Genomic DNA, 17,636 nt, shown 5'->3' on the forward strand with positions numbered 1-17,636 from the left:
ACACACACACAAACAAACAAAAAACCTAATAAATGTCCCACTATACATCAAAGAAAAACACAACAGTTTTTCTACTAACACACTAAATACATCTCTGCCAATCAGTTTCAATTAATCTACTTTTCTACATTTAGCATATTGGCATTAATTGTATTAATCTTACCGGTGTCTGGTGATCCACATTCACCATGGCATGACAGCACCTAGAAGAGACATGAAAGTATCTACAATTACTGATATATTACAAATTCATTATGTCTCTAGAAACCTAATGCAGTGTTAGGTGGTAATTTATTATTGAGCAATTTGCAGAAACTCTAAGTGACTAAATTCTCTAAGTGACATGACTGAGAGATAATTTTGTAGAAATGGATTGGCTTGATAATATTCAAAATGAGACAGATTGCTCATTAAAATATTTCACATTTGTGCATGTGGGCGATAACTAACAGCTATTCTTCAGGAGCTCACATGGTCTCTGAGGATGAGCGGTTTAATCAGAAAAAAAAAGAAAAAACTCAAATCACCGCCATAATTGCATTACATTTATTTTCATCTGAATTACAAGTATATCATAATTATACCTGTTATTAAAAAAAAAAGCAGATAGAGTGTACCTGAATTAAAATTTATGTACAGAATAAGGCTGTAATATACCCTTTATTGTGATTTCAGGCTCAGTACCTTTCTGAACATAATTTAACATGAAAATGTAGCAATTTTAGGCCTGGTCCCATAATAGGAAGGATTTTTGGTGTGCAAGTGGGAGTGTGGTACTAAAGTAAGATATTCTATATTATAAATCACTGGTATTCTTATTATTACATGAGTTGAGGCACTGGATCCATTAGCAGCTCTCTCAGGGGAAATGTGACATGTCTGACAGCGCTCATAGACTTTGTAATTGCAAGCCAATCAGATGTGATATTAGCAATTGTTTCAAAACTGACTTGCTTTTTGTGTAAGATTAACTGCTAGGTAGGCGTTATCATGAACAATTTCCAGAAATGGTTCACTTTCAACAAAAAAAGGATTCTTTTATAAAGGCAATTATAGAACAGTGATAATTTAAGCAATTTACATGGCTCTCTGCCAATCAGAAAATATTTCCTTTTGTGTGCTACTTAAATTATGTGGCAACCTTCAAATATTCTGCATTTTTCCGCTATTGTAAGTAATCACTACACTTAAAAAGTGAAGTTGATTTAATTTTGCAAGGTTTGTTTACACACATAATCATATTTTGCAACATTATAGTGAGGAAAGTAATTAAACGTGGCATCCTAAATTAAACTTGATTAAAATAAATTTTTTTTTTAAAAACATGTAAAAGAGGTAAACAACAGGTGAAACACAGTGGGAGCTTAATAACTCATATATGCATGTAGCATTTAACATTCTCACAAATAAAAGACATATGTTTCACTGTAGGGATGATCATTTATTATATTTGTATGAAATGAACAATGACGTGTTTTTTTCTTTGCTCAAAATTTGCATTTAGATTTTCCAACATGGTAAAATCCTAAACTGTTGTACATGATAGTACAAGTAGTACATTTTAAAATGTGTAACATTATCATGAATGTGATTGAAAAATGTTCATAGACAAATAACAATATTAGTCTAATATACAATATTAGAAAAATATCTAATAACAAAACACATTTTTATATCACTGAATGTGTTGTATGTGGTTCTTTAGAGAATCTTTTGCAAATGTTTATGTAACGCACCACAAAATTCTAATTACACAACAAAAAAGTTAGAATATAAAAATATATATGCATGTGCTAAACTTTGTTTTGGCAAAGGGGAAAATATCCCTGTAAACTCCCAGCCTGGTTCAACTTCTTCCTACCTCTCATATTATATACCAGGTCAATTAGATTCAATGCAATTATTGAATAAATAATAAAAAGTATACTTCCGAACAGTCAGTACTTTAAGAGATTTGGGACGTTCAGATGAAATCATAGTGTCACGCCAGTCTTCCTTCTGGCCCACTGACTAAAACAATGCACACATACCATGTCTCATGTGTGCCCCCTTATGGAAACTATTTGAAATAAAAGAATTCTAATAAAACAGGCATGTCGCTTTAGTTGAGAAATATCCATTAATGTAAACATAATATTCACTCTTCCACGTACTTCAAATAAATAAAGCTTGTTGTGTGTCCTTTACAGGTTAAAAGAAAAAGGTTTTAATATCAACTTTTAATATGTCATCAACGGCAACAACAACAACAATAATAATAATAGTTATTATTATTATTATTATTATTATTATTATTATTATTAATATAACCAAAAATAATAACAATAATATAAACACCAGTGGGTTCATTTGTGTTATTGCTATATTCCATAAATGTTTTCATTCATTACATTTGGATTTGAAGACTTTTGAAGACTTTTGGATTTGAAGAAAAAAAAAGATTTTTTTTCAATCCTGTGTGTGTGTGTGTGTGTGTGTGTGTGTGTGCGCGCACGTGCGTGCATGCCAGTGTGTGTGTGTATATATGTGTGTTTCTCGCTGAAGAGAGGAAATAGAGGAAGGGGAAACGCGCCCCCAGCTTTTTTCCCCCTCTTTCTAAACTCACCCCTCTATTTTATTCTTCAACTCATTTTTTTTGTCACGAGGTCTCCCCCGGGGCAATCGCATTCCAAAACACACACAAGAATTTCCGTCTCCTCGGTTCACATAGAAGCCTTTCTCCCTCCTCCTCCTCCTCCAGCACTCGCAGAACACAGCATTTCTGCGCTGCAAGAGCCGAACCCTGATAGTAGTGTGTGTATGCGTGTGTGAGTGCGCGCGCGCCTGAGCACTAAGGCCACTTACAGCTAAAGTTTTCTTCGTTGCACTTTTCTTTCCCAGCCCTCAAATAAATGGTATTTGTCAGTGCACGCAGACACACACACACACACACACGCCCACACACAGTCGGCTTCTTCTCTGTTACTGCGTCGTTTCCAACAGCAGTGGCACAGAAACTGCGCACATGTTCACCAGCAGCCGCACGCGCAATCTAGACTGTGTTCATCATGTCTAGTGAAAAGATAATACGTGTGTACCACCGCCGGTTGTTTGATCGTATTGCTGCCGTTGTATTGGCGCTGATTAAAACAACAAAAAAGAAAACACTAAATGAAAAGGATGTTTCGAAAAAACTGTCAAATCTAGCCCCCCCCCCGAAGCTCCTACCTTCAGTTTAGCGTCGCCGCCCAGATTACATCGAGCACCGACGTGGAAAACAATACATACATAGAGAAAGAACGGCATAGCATTTAGCGGGAACATAAAACGCGACTAAGCAGCACACACTCATAATGCTAATGCCTGTGTCACTCAGTCAATCACTCACCCGCTTGGCACTCATTTGCCGCTTCCATCTACGGCGGCCACCTCGTGCAATTACCGGCTCACTGTGGGGAACAGTGCGCGCGCTCTCTCTCTCTCTTTCTCTCTCTCTCTCTCTCTCTCTCTCTCTCTCTCTCTCTCTCTCTCTCTCTCTCTCTCTCTCTCTTCTACTGTCTATTTTCTTTCTCTGGCGCTCTCTCTTTTTTTTTTTTATCTTTGCGTCTCTCTCTCTCTCTCTCTCTCTCTCTCTCTCTCTCTCTCTCTCTCTCTCTCTCTCTCTCTCTCTCTCTTCTCCCTCTGTATTTGCCCGTTCACACACGGCCCCCGCTCACTTCACTACTAACCATATAGGCTAAAGCGCTGCAGAAATCCCCCCGCTCAGCCGGGGCCGGCCCTTCTCCAGACTCGGGGACTCTCACTCACACACACACACACACACACACACAGAGTGTGTGTGTATATATATATATATATATATATATATATATATATATATATATATATATATATATATATATATATATATATATATATATATATATATATATATATAATTATTCAGTTTTTTTTCTCCAAACATCTCAGGAAAGTCTAAAAATGTACTTTGCGCAATGTCGTAAACTCTGTGTTCATTTTTGAAAAGTCCCCGATATTCTGATTTAACATGCGCTATGACAAAAACAATAACAACAACAACAATATAACCATCATCATCATCATCATCATTATCATCATCATAAATTCTATAATTATATTTCTTTGCTATTTCTTTGTGAATTTGCCAACTTCACAAAGATTACATTATGACAAATATAAAATCCCTCTGAAAAACTAATTTCTTTACTTCTATATTACTCAGACGTTTTCCTGTCTAAACGGTAGGGCGTAGTTACCTCACACTAGTCTCTATTTAACACTTTAAGTAGCAATAGGACACCCATTTTTTGGGCATCATGAATAAGAACGAAAATCTTTCAGCGTGTTTTTATAAAAGTCTTTCATTCTTTTATTGAGACTAAATATGAATTGCGGTATTTGCTGGCTTCTGTTATTCAGGCTATAAAAAAGATGTAATGGTAAGCAGACAGTTATGTTGAGGAAAAGCCCTAAGCAACAACATGCCTCTCCTCATGTCCCCCTCCCTTTCAGTTACAGTAGGTACCCGGGGTTTCACCAGAGAAAATGACAGCAGGAAGCGATTATGATGGGAGTTCACCTAACCGACCACATTGTTTCATTCACCTCATATTATGTTCTCTTATCTCCAGCGTGCTCTCAGTTATGTCCCGAATTCAGATAGGACGTACAAGGGGAAATACAACAACTGTGGGAGGTGCCCAATAATTTACATAAAATTTCCCAAGTGCCAGACTGGCATATGAAGAACATGTTTTTTCCACTGTCCCTTTCACTTTTTCAGAAACACGTTGCAGAGATGTTTAGAGAGTCATGACGTGAGAATCAAGCTGGGGAAATTTGAAGCCCCAGAATAAGGACCGCTTAAGACTCACAAAACATCCCTGTATTGTAAGAAAACATAGCAGAGTACATTTTCACAAAATTATAATGGTTTATTGATTGACACATTGGACCATTTTCTATGAACTCACACAAATGTGTGGTGAAGAACACCATATGTCCAATTAAAAAAAGGTAAATAATAAAAAACTAAACTATTTATAAACAAGTAAAGCCAGCAACACATGCTTATTAAATTTATTGTTAAATAATACTTTTATTCAAGTTTTGTTCGTCAATCTAGAGATAATGTAATTGCAGTGCAGAGTATGTTATGTATACGGTCGTTACAATGTAATTGTATTTAAATTACATAAAATGCTAGAAGTATACAGAGATTGAATCATATTGTTTATATTTTTAAAATATAACCAGATCTGGGTAAATATTATTTTCTGTCCTGTACAGAAGACTGTGTTCAGTTATTATACTAGATTCAAATTCTGTGACTATAAGTCAATTGAGACGTTGATGTTAGACTGAGGAAGATATTGGGAAAAGGCCATAATGATTAATGATTATAGTTATATCAAAACTTATTTATTAGCAAACATGAATATAAAGCTACAATCTTCGAACTGCGAATACTAAAATAAAATGGAAATTATTGATACACATAAGATGAGGATATGTGTTATTTAAACCCCATAGTGATACTGAACTGTTTTATTTACAAAACAAATGCAGTGTGTTAAACATAGGCAGATTTTATGATTTTCAAAAGCATAATACATAAAGTATATAACTAATATTGTACAATACTAGTTTTAACTTGTTCTAACTTGTTCTAACTTGTAATATATATTTTATAAAATAATAATATATATATTTTTTATATGTAATATAAATTTTTTTTTTCCAGAATTATTTCTGGCTTATTGTTAAAGAATTTCTAATGTAGTTAAATCAGTCAAGCCAATTAGTCTATAAATACCATAATTTAATCACTGAACATCATTTACCATCATTTAAACATTGTTCCTTATTTGGAAAATCATACCAAGTCTAGTTAATGTTAACAGACTGATATAAAATCACATCATCAAGCTTCATCAAACTTACACAGTCAACAGCAAGACAACTTATCTTAGTTGGTGTATAAATCGTTATCTACTGTTTTTTAGTCACACATCAAAATACTATTGCACATGTGCAAGAAAGCAGAAAATAGCAACATTTGACATGCACACTCTCTCTATCCCATCCATAGAGAATGCATCTCTTCAGGATTGACAAAACAGACAAGAACATCACAGAATTTTAGCTTTAAGCAACTCTGGCTGGAATTTGTTTAACTGTGGTCTAAAGGACATGTTGCATTTGTTTGGATAGACTGGAAAAATTTGTAATGAATAACTAGGTCCTATAGACATTTTTTTTTCTTCTCTTTAAAGTTTACTTTATGTCAGATTGACTAAATGACCCCACAATAAAATGTTTTGTAAACATGTAAAAAAAAAATTTTTCAATTAGTTATTTTCTTGTTTCATTTAAACCTTTAAAAAGTGTTCAAATTAAATATGAGCATTTTATTAAATATCAACTTCTGGAACAGACATCTGAAATAAATAAATAAATAAATAAATAAAGCTGTTTCAGAACATTTTGTTTACATGAATATAATAGTGTTTATTTTGTGATGAAAAAAGAATGAAACAAATGTCACTGAATTGATAATTTAAATGCTTTAAGTCTATGCAATGTTAGCGTTTTTTCATTCAGGGGTGGTTTTCTTACAGAAACCTCTCCAAACTGAAAAACATTCAGTCATCATTACATGGATCACCAGTGATCCCAAATCACATCAAAAGAGTGGGTCAGCGGGCTTCTGTTGATCTTTCACTCAGCTTACAACCCTACATTCCCTCATTATTATATTATGATCATAAAATGGGAGTAACGGGATATATAAACTACTTGTGAATAACACCTTCAAAGATTCCAAAGTGCTAAACCCAGTGCTATGTGTTCCTTTACCTCACATACTATATAATTTCTATCTTCTTTCACCACCCTCTAAATATTGTATTTATTTTTGCTATTTTTTTATTGATCAATGCCATCTGAAAACAGTAAATTACACTTGCTAATTGATTTTTCAACTATTTATCATGAAATTCTTGACACTTTTTTTAATTTCTTGCATCTACCACACACCTCTACCTCTTCACAACATGGGAAGTGTCAGCAGATGTCCTGCAGCACATAATTCGGGCTTCCTATATAATTTTATTTACCGCACTTCCAGTCATTCTGAACACTGCATACATTTCTAAACTAGCTGATTTACTTAGCTTACAGCTAAGGGACTTTCCTATATATCTGTACAAGCAGCACATGCGACAACTGGAATTCAAAGATTTCTGCTGATTTCTGCACTATGCTAACACAGATTAGCTCATCAGTTGCTCAGTTTACTAAATCTGATGCAAGGCAAACATGTTATTTTTGGAGGGGATTTCATCTAACATATGATGCAATGTATCAGTAAGTCCACATAACCAATACTTCTCTAAAATTGCTATGTGATGATGTAAAAACAACTGTCAGTACTTTACATGGAGAAATCCTATTAGTATATGTTTTGTTATTTAGAATGCTTAATCTTATATATTTAGTTTGATCTTTTTTAACCTGAGACATGAGATATTTATCAGGATTCAAACTATTTTTCCATTTTAACCTCACCCAGAATTCCTATCTACAACCTACAATACTTATTAGCCAACTGATAAATTATACCAGCACACATGATATTTAAAATGTATAATATATTGAAATAAAAATATATATATGAAACCAGTCCCAGGCAGTATTTTGCACAAAGATTTTAGGAAAAAAACGACAAGTGAGTTTCACTTTATCTGTACAGGTATTTGAATTACCTACAAAGAAACTTATATTTTGATATAAGTTTGAGTTTAATATAACTTTAATTACCTTATCTCCTCCACAATCATTTTATTATTATTAGTAAGATTAGATTGCTGGGATATTGAACAAATATATGCAATTGTATAAAAAGCTAGATTTATAATTATCAGTAACATATAAAAGGCTCTGTTGGGGGTCTGTGTGTGAGCAAGATTCGTCAATGCGTCAACCCCATGAAGAGATATAATGAGAGAGGCATCTTTGTCTTTTATATTTACCCTGTACAAAACTAGACTACATTTCAGACCACACACCATTCAAATCCACACTGAATTAATCAGCCAACTGAAAATAAAAAATATCAGCAGCCTTACATGGATACAACAGCAAGACATTTCCCACTGAGAGTAGACACCACAGTCCTTAGAGCACCACAGGTGGGTCTTTTTGTATCCCCTCCTGATGGTGCCCAATTTTGGGAAAGCCCCTCAGCAGCAGGCTGCAACTGTCTAACTGAAACCTGAAATACAGGCCTGAGCTCTAGTTTTTCCCACTGCACACGGGGGATTGATTCCCAGGGATCTGAACTAAAACCTCTTAAATGTCCCCCTGGCTATTGTCTTTCCGTTTTAGCTGAAATTCTCAGCATTCAGTATGGGGTCAGGGTGTGCTGGAATGCTCAAGTTTGACAGGCATCCCAGCTTTTTATATTAGTGTCAGTTCTAGTAGGTGTATTTAATCCGCACACACACACACACACACACACACACACACACACACACACACACACACACACACACACACACACACAAACACACACACACACACACACACACACACACACACACACACACAAGGGGGCAAGCACATGCAGTCTTACGCTCACACATGCACTCAGTCACCCACACATGTACAGCTACACCCCACCTACACAAATACCTATATCCAAACGCCCACACACTTATACACGCAAATACTCTTCTGGGCAAACACAAGCAAATGCACGTTTAGACACATTTGCACTAAAACACACATTTGCACAAATCCACCCACTCACACCCGTGTGGAGGCACAATATGTTTTGGAGGCTGGTGGAGCTTTCCTCTGATCTGGTTTCCTCTGGTTGGGAACAGACAATAAAACAAACAACCATCCCCAATGAATATATTCTGTGTGTTGGAGCAGCTGCTGCTGAGTTTGAGTGGATCAGGGCAAAAGCAGAAAGGTGTGTGTATGTCTGTTGTTTTATTTACCTGCTTAGTAACTGCCATGCAACTGTAGAGAACAAAGACAGTGCCAGTCTTTGTCCCTCCTTCCTATGCTGCAGGCATGCACTCTCACTGACAACAATTAGAGTTTCTTTCTTTCTTTCTTTCTTTCTCTCTTTCTTTCTTTCTTTCTTTCTTTCTTTCTTTCTTTCTTTCTTTCTTTCTTACACACACACACACACACACACACACACACACACACACACACACACACACACACACACATAAACGTACACACACACACACACACACATAAACGTACACACACACACACACACACACACGCACACGCACACGCACACATACGCACACACAAACAAAACAGCATACAAGCTCATTACTTATATTCTTCAGTGAACTAAAAAAAAAATCCACATGCTCACAAACTACAGTGCCATCCTTCTGCTGACTTTTACTTATTTTGACTGAAAGTAAAATAATAAAGTGTATAAACCTAAAAAAAATGCATGACCCTTGAATGTTTCAACAACTAAAAAAATATATATAAACATGACTAGTCCATTTTAATTTGCTACACACAAAGAGTTTCTGGAGTTGTTCTTACCTGTGCACATGGCTGAGCTTTTCCATATGCAGACTACTTTGTCTTCTTTTCTCTTCTTCCTTCCCCTCTCTGCTTGTTTGTGTAACTGCTAGTGACAACATGCAAAATCCTGTTGAAGTACTGTTTTCCTCTGTGTGTACAATGTATATGAGTCTGTAAGTGTGTATGCATTTCTCAGGCCAAGCCCTTGCTTCTTTCTGTGCTTATCTGCATGTCAGTATGACTGGCTTATCCACTAGCAGTGGGTTTAACTACATAGCATCTCTCCACCCCCATGCGGCATAGTAAGCATGCGTGAGCATGAAGGCTTCCTGCCTACATATAGCTCTCCATGTCAGCTCCCCCTACATACAGTACATTCATACTCACGCGCACACATATACACTCCCTCACCTCCTACCTACCAGCCTACCTCAGCACACCCCACACATAGACTTGCCTCTCTTTAAAAAAAAAAAAAAAAAACATTTCCACAGATATGTAAATATCTGTGCATAATGTGTGCAGCTATCAATAATCTAACTATTATTGATAGCTAATATAACCATATTTAGGATATAAGCAAAATAAACTGCAGCAAAAGCCATTTTTTTCATCACTGCCTATTGTTCAAATCATTGATATGATCATTTAAACAATAGGCAGTGATGAAAAAAATGGCTTTTGCTGCAGTTTATTTTGCTTATATCCTAAATATGGTTACATGTATGATAGTGGTATAATAATATATGTGGCTGTTGACAGTTAGGGGAATTACAGTATTAACGTCAGATTATGGCAATGTCATACGTGACATCAGCAATAAAAAATTATAGATGCACCATAAAATGTATTTACTAATAAATGTTTTGTTGTTGTTGTTGTTGTTGTTGGATGATTGTTGTCAAATGGAATAGACTATGCATTACAGAAAAAACATTTGTGGTGAAATTCAAATAGAATGTTGAAAATCAACACTAGAAAGAAAAACCAACAAGTCCATCAAAAGAAAAACTTACTTCAGGATAACAGAATAACAGCATTCATAGATGGAATTTAATGGCATCTTCTTTTCAAGTAGGATATAGGGTTGCACAAACATGAAAATTACATATCCAATTATCTGTGGATACCTGTTGACTAAATAGGAGGATTCAGATAGACATAGATATATTTGTTCAGTTCAAATTGCATTATTATGCTGTCTTTGTTCATACAATTTATTATTCACAGCTTAAAATAAAATTAGGCCAATTATTTTAACTTAAAACTTGTTAAGTATAAAAATTTGGCCTGTTTTTATTTTAAGTAAATAAAATAAGTAAATAAGTAAGTAAGCAACTGATGGTAGTCATAGTAATCAGTTTCATTTGACTTTTATTTCCTCACCCCAAAAATAATTTCCCCAAAGATTTACAGGATACAAAGAAACAGCAAGTATGTACTTTCTTTGACAATGTGGTCAAATCAAAGGATAGTAGTGCACAGTAAATTTTTTTTTGTATGTTCTAAGGAAAGGGGGGGAGGTGGTTTCTATTTATTCAAGTTTCCGAGAAACTGTTCAAAGCAGTGTTGCTGGTCAACTTACATATCCCCTCTAAATTCTTAGCTTTTCAGAAGAAGGTCAGAAATGTGAGACATGACTGTTTGAGAGACATCATTTAAATAGATAAAACTTTATTAGTGTTCAACACATTCCTTTACAATCTCCAAGAGTCTCTTCTAAAAACATCTGAATATTTATGCAAATATGCACATATACGTACAATGATGTCTAGAAGACTATTACTAAAAATGCTTCTATTTTGCATTTTTCTTTTCAAATTTAATAAAGCAATTCAATACAAATTAAATGATTAATGATGAGTCAAACTTATATTCGGAAATAAACTTGCCAGTCACATTAATCAAAACACCTGTACAGCTGTTTATTTATGCAGTTATCCAATCAGCTAATCATGTAGCAGCAGCACAATGCAAATACGGGTCTACATCTTTAAATACTGTAAATATCAAACACCACAGTGGGGAAAAAAAATTTTTGGGATGGAGGTTAAAGCTTATGCCCTGGGAATTTCACAGACAACTTGAGTTTATTCAGAACAGTGCAAAAAAAGCAAAAGAACATCATGGGTGCATAGGGTCTGCAGGATGAAACACCTTGGTGATAAGAAAGATTAGAAGAGAATGACCAGACTGGTCTGAGCTGACAAAAAGTCTATAGTAACTCAAATATTTACTCAACCATGGCTGAACAGAAAAGTGTCTCAGTACATACAACACATACAACCACCCACATAGATGATATATGAATTTCAGAAATTCTTATTCTAAGTATGTATATATATATATATATATATATATATATATATATATATATATATATATATATATATATATATATATATATATATATATATATATATATGTTCCCTTTTTGCTTTATTGAGAGTGTGCACTCAAGCAGGCATAGACTTCACAGGTTTTGCACAACCATATTATTTAATTTCCAAAAACTATATATATATATATATATATATATATATATATATATATATATATATATATATATATATATATATATATATATATATAAACTCAAATATTGTGAGAAAAAAACTCTGTGTTTCAGTGGGCAGTTACTATATACTTTATACTACTGTGTAACCCTTCAGCTATCTTGAGCTACCAAAAAAAAAAAAAAAAAAAAAAAAATATATATATATATATATATATATATATATATATATATATATATATATATATATATATATATATATATATATATATATATATATATATATATATATATTGCATGTTTCCAGCTACCTACTTCTAATTGTGTAAGTCAAATTGTTAGAATTTTTCAAAAGATCAGAGAAAGTGATGACTGTGGTATCTACTATCTATGCTTATTGGTACACATAAAAAGATTATAGTGTAGTGTGGCCATCTTGATAGTGGAAAAGTAGGCAGCAAAATTTGCACAAAATCTCTGAAGTCCGTTGAGGTTCCTTCTTGAAAGATAACATTCAAATAACATTCTCAATGAAGTTATCTTTAACAAGACATTTACATACACTCACTATGTCAAATAAGTAATTAGATTATTCATAGTTTTTAAAATATGTATATATTCAAATTTATATTTTAAAATATATTTATAATTGTACAACTGTAAATGTAAATCAAAACAGAATGCAATGATTTGCAAATCTCATTTTTTTGTTTACAAAAGAATGTATATCAAAAGTTTCAACTGCGGAAATGTGTGTAGCATCTTCTTCTTTAACAACAGTCTGTATATGTCTGGGAACTGAGAAGTTCAGTTGCTGGAGTTTTAGGAGAGGAATGTTGCCCTATTCTTGCTTGACACTGGCAATTCTAGCTGCTGAACAGTCCTGGGTCTTTTTTCATTTCATATTGCACCAAATGTTTTCAATTGGTGAAAGGTCTGGTCTGCAGGCAGGCCAGTGCAGCACCCGGATGCTTCTACTACAAAGCCATGCTGTTGTATTATAAATGTAGTATGAGGTTTATGATTGTCTTGCTGAAATATGCAAGGCCTTTCCTGAAAAAAAAATATGTCCTCTGGATGGAAGCATAAGTTGTTTCAAAAACCTGTATATACCTTTCAGCATTGATGGTGCCATGGATTTCCAGATATGCAGGCTGTCCATTCCATAGACACTAATGTATCTCCAAACCATCAGATATACAGGCTTTATTTCATTACTGATAACAAGCCAAATAATTCCAAAAATAGTTTGGATTTCAATTTATCTGACCACCGAACAATTTTCCACTTTTCCTCAGTCCATATTAAATAAGCTTTGGTCCAGAGAAGATTCCTGGAACATGTTTTCATATAACTTCATCTTTGTATATAGAGCTTTAACCTGCATTTGTAGATGGCACAAAAACTGTGTTCACAGGCAATGATTTGCATGCAGTAATTTCCATTACAGAATCAAGCCAGCTTTTAGTGTAGTGATCCAATATTGATTTTTGTCCTTGTTGCCCTCGCACAAAGATTTCTCCAGATTTTCGTAATCTATATTATGTGAGGTAGATGATGAGATATTTTGTGTCTTTGCAATTTAATGTTGATAAACATTATTTTAAAATTGTTCTACAATTTGGAGACAGTTTTTCACAGATTGGAAACCACTGCCCATTTTTACTTCTGAGAGATATTTACACGTTTTTTACATGCTTTTTTCAGTAACACATACAATTTTTTACTTCTGAGAGATATTTACACGTTTTTTACATGCTTTTTTCAGTAACACATACATTTCCAGTTTTTTGTTGCCCATGTCCCAACTTTATTTAGAAGAGTTGTGGGCATAAAATTATAAATTACCTTATTTTAAATGGTACATATCTTTAATTTTAAAATGTGTTATGTTTTCGATGTTCTATTCTACGTTCTACTGAAAAAAAAAAAAAGGTTTTATGAGATTTGCAAATAATTGCATTTTGTTTTCATTTATGTTTTACACATTATGTCAAATTATTTGGATTTGGGTTGTAGTTTAAATTGTACTTATGGTAAAGGATAAGTCTACTGAATTAATAATCAATAGAAATTAATTACAAACATTAAATTATTTTCCACCAGTGCTTGATACTTGGTGGATACTTAATTCTGTAACATGTATTGCAGTGAAGCTTTAAACAGCTATATGTTTGGATTGAACAATGCTAAATTGTGAGTAACTTTAGATAAAAGCTTCTGTATTCAAAATGATAAAAGTATTCAAATGAAAACATGTAATGCATTAGACTAAGCAATCCCAAAGATACTTTCATCCATTAGCTTTAACTGTGCATTAACAGTATGTGGGTGCATGAATGACTTTAGTTATTTAGCAATAGTGGTAATTTAGCTATTTTTGTAATAGATAGTGTGTTAGAGAAGTGAAGTAAATAGTGCAGGCAGGGTGGAGTGGGTGGAGAAGAGTGTCAGGAGTGATTTGTGATTAAAGGGTATCCTGTAAGAGTGAAGTTTATAGGGCTGTAGTAAGACCTGCGATGTTGTATTGTTTAGAGACAGTGGCATTGAGTAAAAGACAGGAGGTGGAGCTGGAGGTAGCAGAGCTTAGGATGTTGAGATTTTGATTGGGGTTGACGACAATGGACAACATTAAAAACAAGGACATCTTTAAAACAAGGTCAGGGGGCCCGATTGAGATGGCTTGGACATGTGCAGAAGAGGGTCATGTATACTGGTAGAAGTATGCTGAGAATGGAGCCTCCAGGAAGGAGGAAAAGAGGAAGGCCTGCAGGTAGTTGGTTTGAAAGAGGCAGATGTAGAGGACAGGGGGGTATGGAGACGGATAATCCACTGTGGTGACCCCTAATGGAAATGACAAAAGACATTTGTTCATTTACATTCAAGAAATGTGCATGCAGGCAAAAAAATTATAGAGGATAGAGAAGAAATGTTCATTCTTTGACATTCTCCATGAAAAATGTGTAGATTGTGCAGGAAAGCATGAGCCTAATTCAGTGGGGTGTGGTCCTTTCTTTTCTGCAAACACAAATCATTACACTCCAACTGAAACAAGGAATATGCCTTTGTTGTCTATTAAAGAGTAATAAATATCATTGCTTTGAGTCTTATAATTTATATACACTATTTTAAACAAAATGTCACCCTTTCCTGTTTGCAGTGGTGATGGACACTGCTTTTAGTGTAGTGATCCAGTAACATTGTGAAATTGGTCTCTAGGTGTGGAATCTGGAAGAAACCTGAAACAGCTCACATGGATTTCAGAGAAACTATAACCAGAAAATAAAAAGGGTTCCGTTAGTTTTCAAATGATTACAGCTGCAAGGGAAACTGTGATTACTAATTCTAACATAAACTTTCATGTCATTTGTGTAAATGCAATTGTGAGAAAATAAGATTATAGTGTTTATTTAATAGTGCTGGTACTAATCATTCATGAGTAAAGAAAAATAACAGCATTTACCAAAAAATAAACTTTAAAAATGTGTCTTTCAGATTTGTATATAAACTTGATAAAAAACAAACCTTATACCCTGTACTGTGTATATATATTTATACAACATAGCAAGTTTTACCACAGTCCTATAAAGTTTCTCTTTCACTCTCACAGATACCATTTATCACAAATCACTCCTGCCACTCTTCTCCACCCACTCCACCCTGCCTGCACTCTTTTCTTCACTTCTCTAACACACTCCATTACTTTGCTCTGTTGATTCCAGGTACCAAAACTCATCCACCTTCACCACCTCTTCTCCCTGCAATTGCACCACTCCACTGCCCTCCCTCTCATTCATACACATGAACTCTTCTCAACCTGCTCTCTACTCTCACCACAAATCACAATATCATCCGCAAACATCGTAGTCCATGGAGACTTTTGTCTGATCTCGTCCGTCAACTTGTCCATCACCACTGCAAACAGGAAAGGGCTTAGAGCCGATCCTTGATGCAATCCAACCTTCACCTTAAACCAGTATGTCATTCCTACTGCACACTTCACTGCTGTCACACTGTCCTCATACATGTCCTGCACCACCCTTACATACTTCTCTGACACACCTGACTTCCTTATACAATACCACAACTCCTCTCTCGACACCCTGTTGTATGCTTTCTCTAAATCCACAAACACACAATGCAACTCCTTCTGACCTTCTCTTTACTTCTCTATCAATATTCTCATAGCAAATAATGCGTCTGTAGAACTGCTCACAAAAGGCCAACCGACCTTCCACTCTTCATCCTTTTAATAGCTGATCTTACTTCCTCCTTACTAATCCTATCCACTTCCTGCTTTACTATCTCCAAATCATCCAACCTTCTCTTGCTTTTATTTTCCTTATTCATCAGCTGATCAAAAAATAAAAAACACACTCTCCTCACTAGTCAACACACTTCCATCTGTATCCTTAATTGCTCTAACTTGCAGCACATCCTTTCCAGCTTCCTCATTTCATCAGCATGTCTCTTTGTCTTCCTTTCTATTTTCCAGATGTCACACAAAGTACCTTTCTAGCTGTCTCCCTTATGCACTTTTGCAGTAGTTGCCCAATCATCCAGCACCTCTTAACGACCACCAAGCCTCTTTTTGACCTCTTCCCTGAATCTTCCCTGAATCCTCTTTCAGTTTCCACCATCTTATCCTTTTTTCAGTCCTTGCTCTCCTCCGTATCTTCTTTACCTCCATAGTCATCCTACAGACCAACATTCGATGATGTTTAGCTACACTGTCCCCTGCCAACACTTTACAGTCTTAATCTCTTTCAGGTTGCATTTCCTGCATAGAACATTCTTCTAGAACAGTCCTTCTGTGTGCACCTTCCTCCACGCTTCCTCCACCCTATGCTCTTGCTTCTTCTTTAAATATGTATTTACCACTGCTATGTCCATCCTTTTAGCAATATCTACCACCGTCTGCCCTCCCACATTCCTCCCTTTAAGGTCATACCTTCCTATCACCTCCTCTTCACCTCTGTTCCCTTCACCAACATGGCCACTGAAGTTTGCCCCAATTACCAATCTTTCTTTCCTATGCACACCTTCTACTACTTCATCTAACTCATTCCAGATTGTTTTTCTCCTCCATCTTACAACCCACTTGTGGAGCATAAGCATTGATGACATATATCATCACCTCTTCAACTTCCAGCTTCATGTTCATAACCCTATCAGAAACTCTCTTCACTTCCACTACACTCTTACTGTACTTTCCCTTCAGGATCACCCCTACACCATTTCTCTTTCCATCCACACCATGATAGAACAGTTTAAACTTACCTTCAGTGTTCCTGGCCTTACTCCCTTTCCACTTGGTCTCCTGAACACACAACATATCAGCTAACTTTCTACCTTTCCCAGCCATAGTACAACATTTAAAGTACCCACCCAAACCTCCACTCCCCTCCACTTTCCTGCTGTCTCTGTAGACGTCTTCCTACTGACCTTCTCCTCTTTTGGCCAACAGTAGCCCAATTTCCACCGGTACTCTGGTTAACCAGATGGCATACTGGTAGAAGCATGTTTAGGTGAGATGGCAGTGGAGTTTTTA

At 35.2% G+C, this 17,636-nt stretch overlaps 1 long non-coding RNA gene across 1 annotated transcript in view; it reads right to left on the minus strand.

The window, feature by feature from the left end:
• The window catches only part of LOC310723255, a 28,717-nt gene extending 18,809 nt beyond the window's left edge, over positions 1 to 9,908 (minus strand). Inside the window, exons 1-2 of the long non-coding RNA XR_014532624.1 lie at positions 9,009 to 9,908; positions 164 to 203 (exon numbers count right to left, since the gene is read on the minus strand). This is a non-coding gene — a long non-coding RNA (uncharacterized lncRNA). The remainder of the gene's footprint in view (positions 1 to 163; positions 204 to 9,008) is intronic.
• Positions 9,909 to 17,636: the final 7,728 nt, after the last annotated feature.

Source organism: Silurus aristotelis (genome assembly GCF_946808225.1).
Source record: "Silurus aristotelis genome assembly, chromosome: 3".
NCBI classification, from domain to species: domain Eukaryota; kingdom Metazoa; phylum Chordata; class Actinopteri; order Siluriformes; family Siluridae; genus Silurus; species Silurus aristotelis.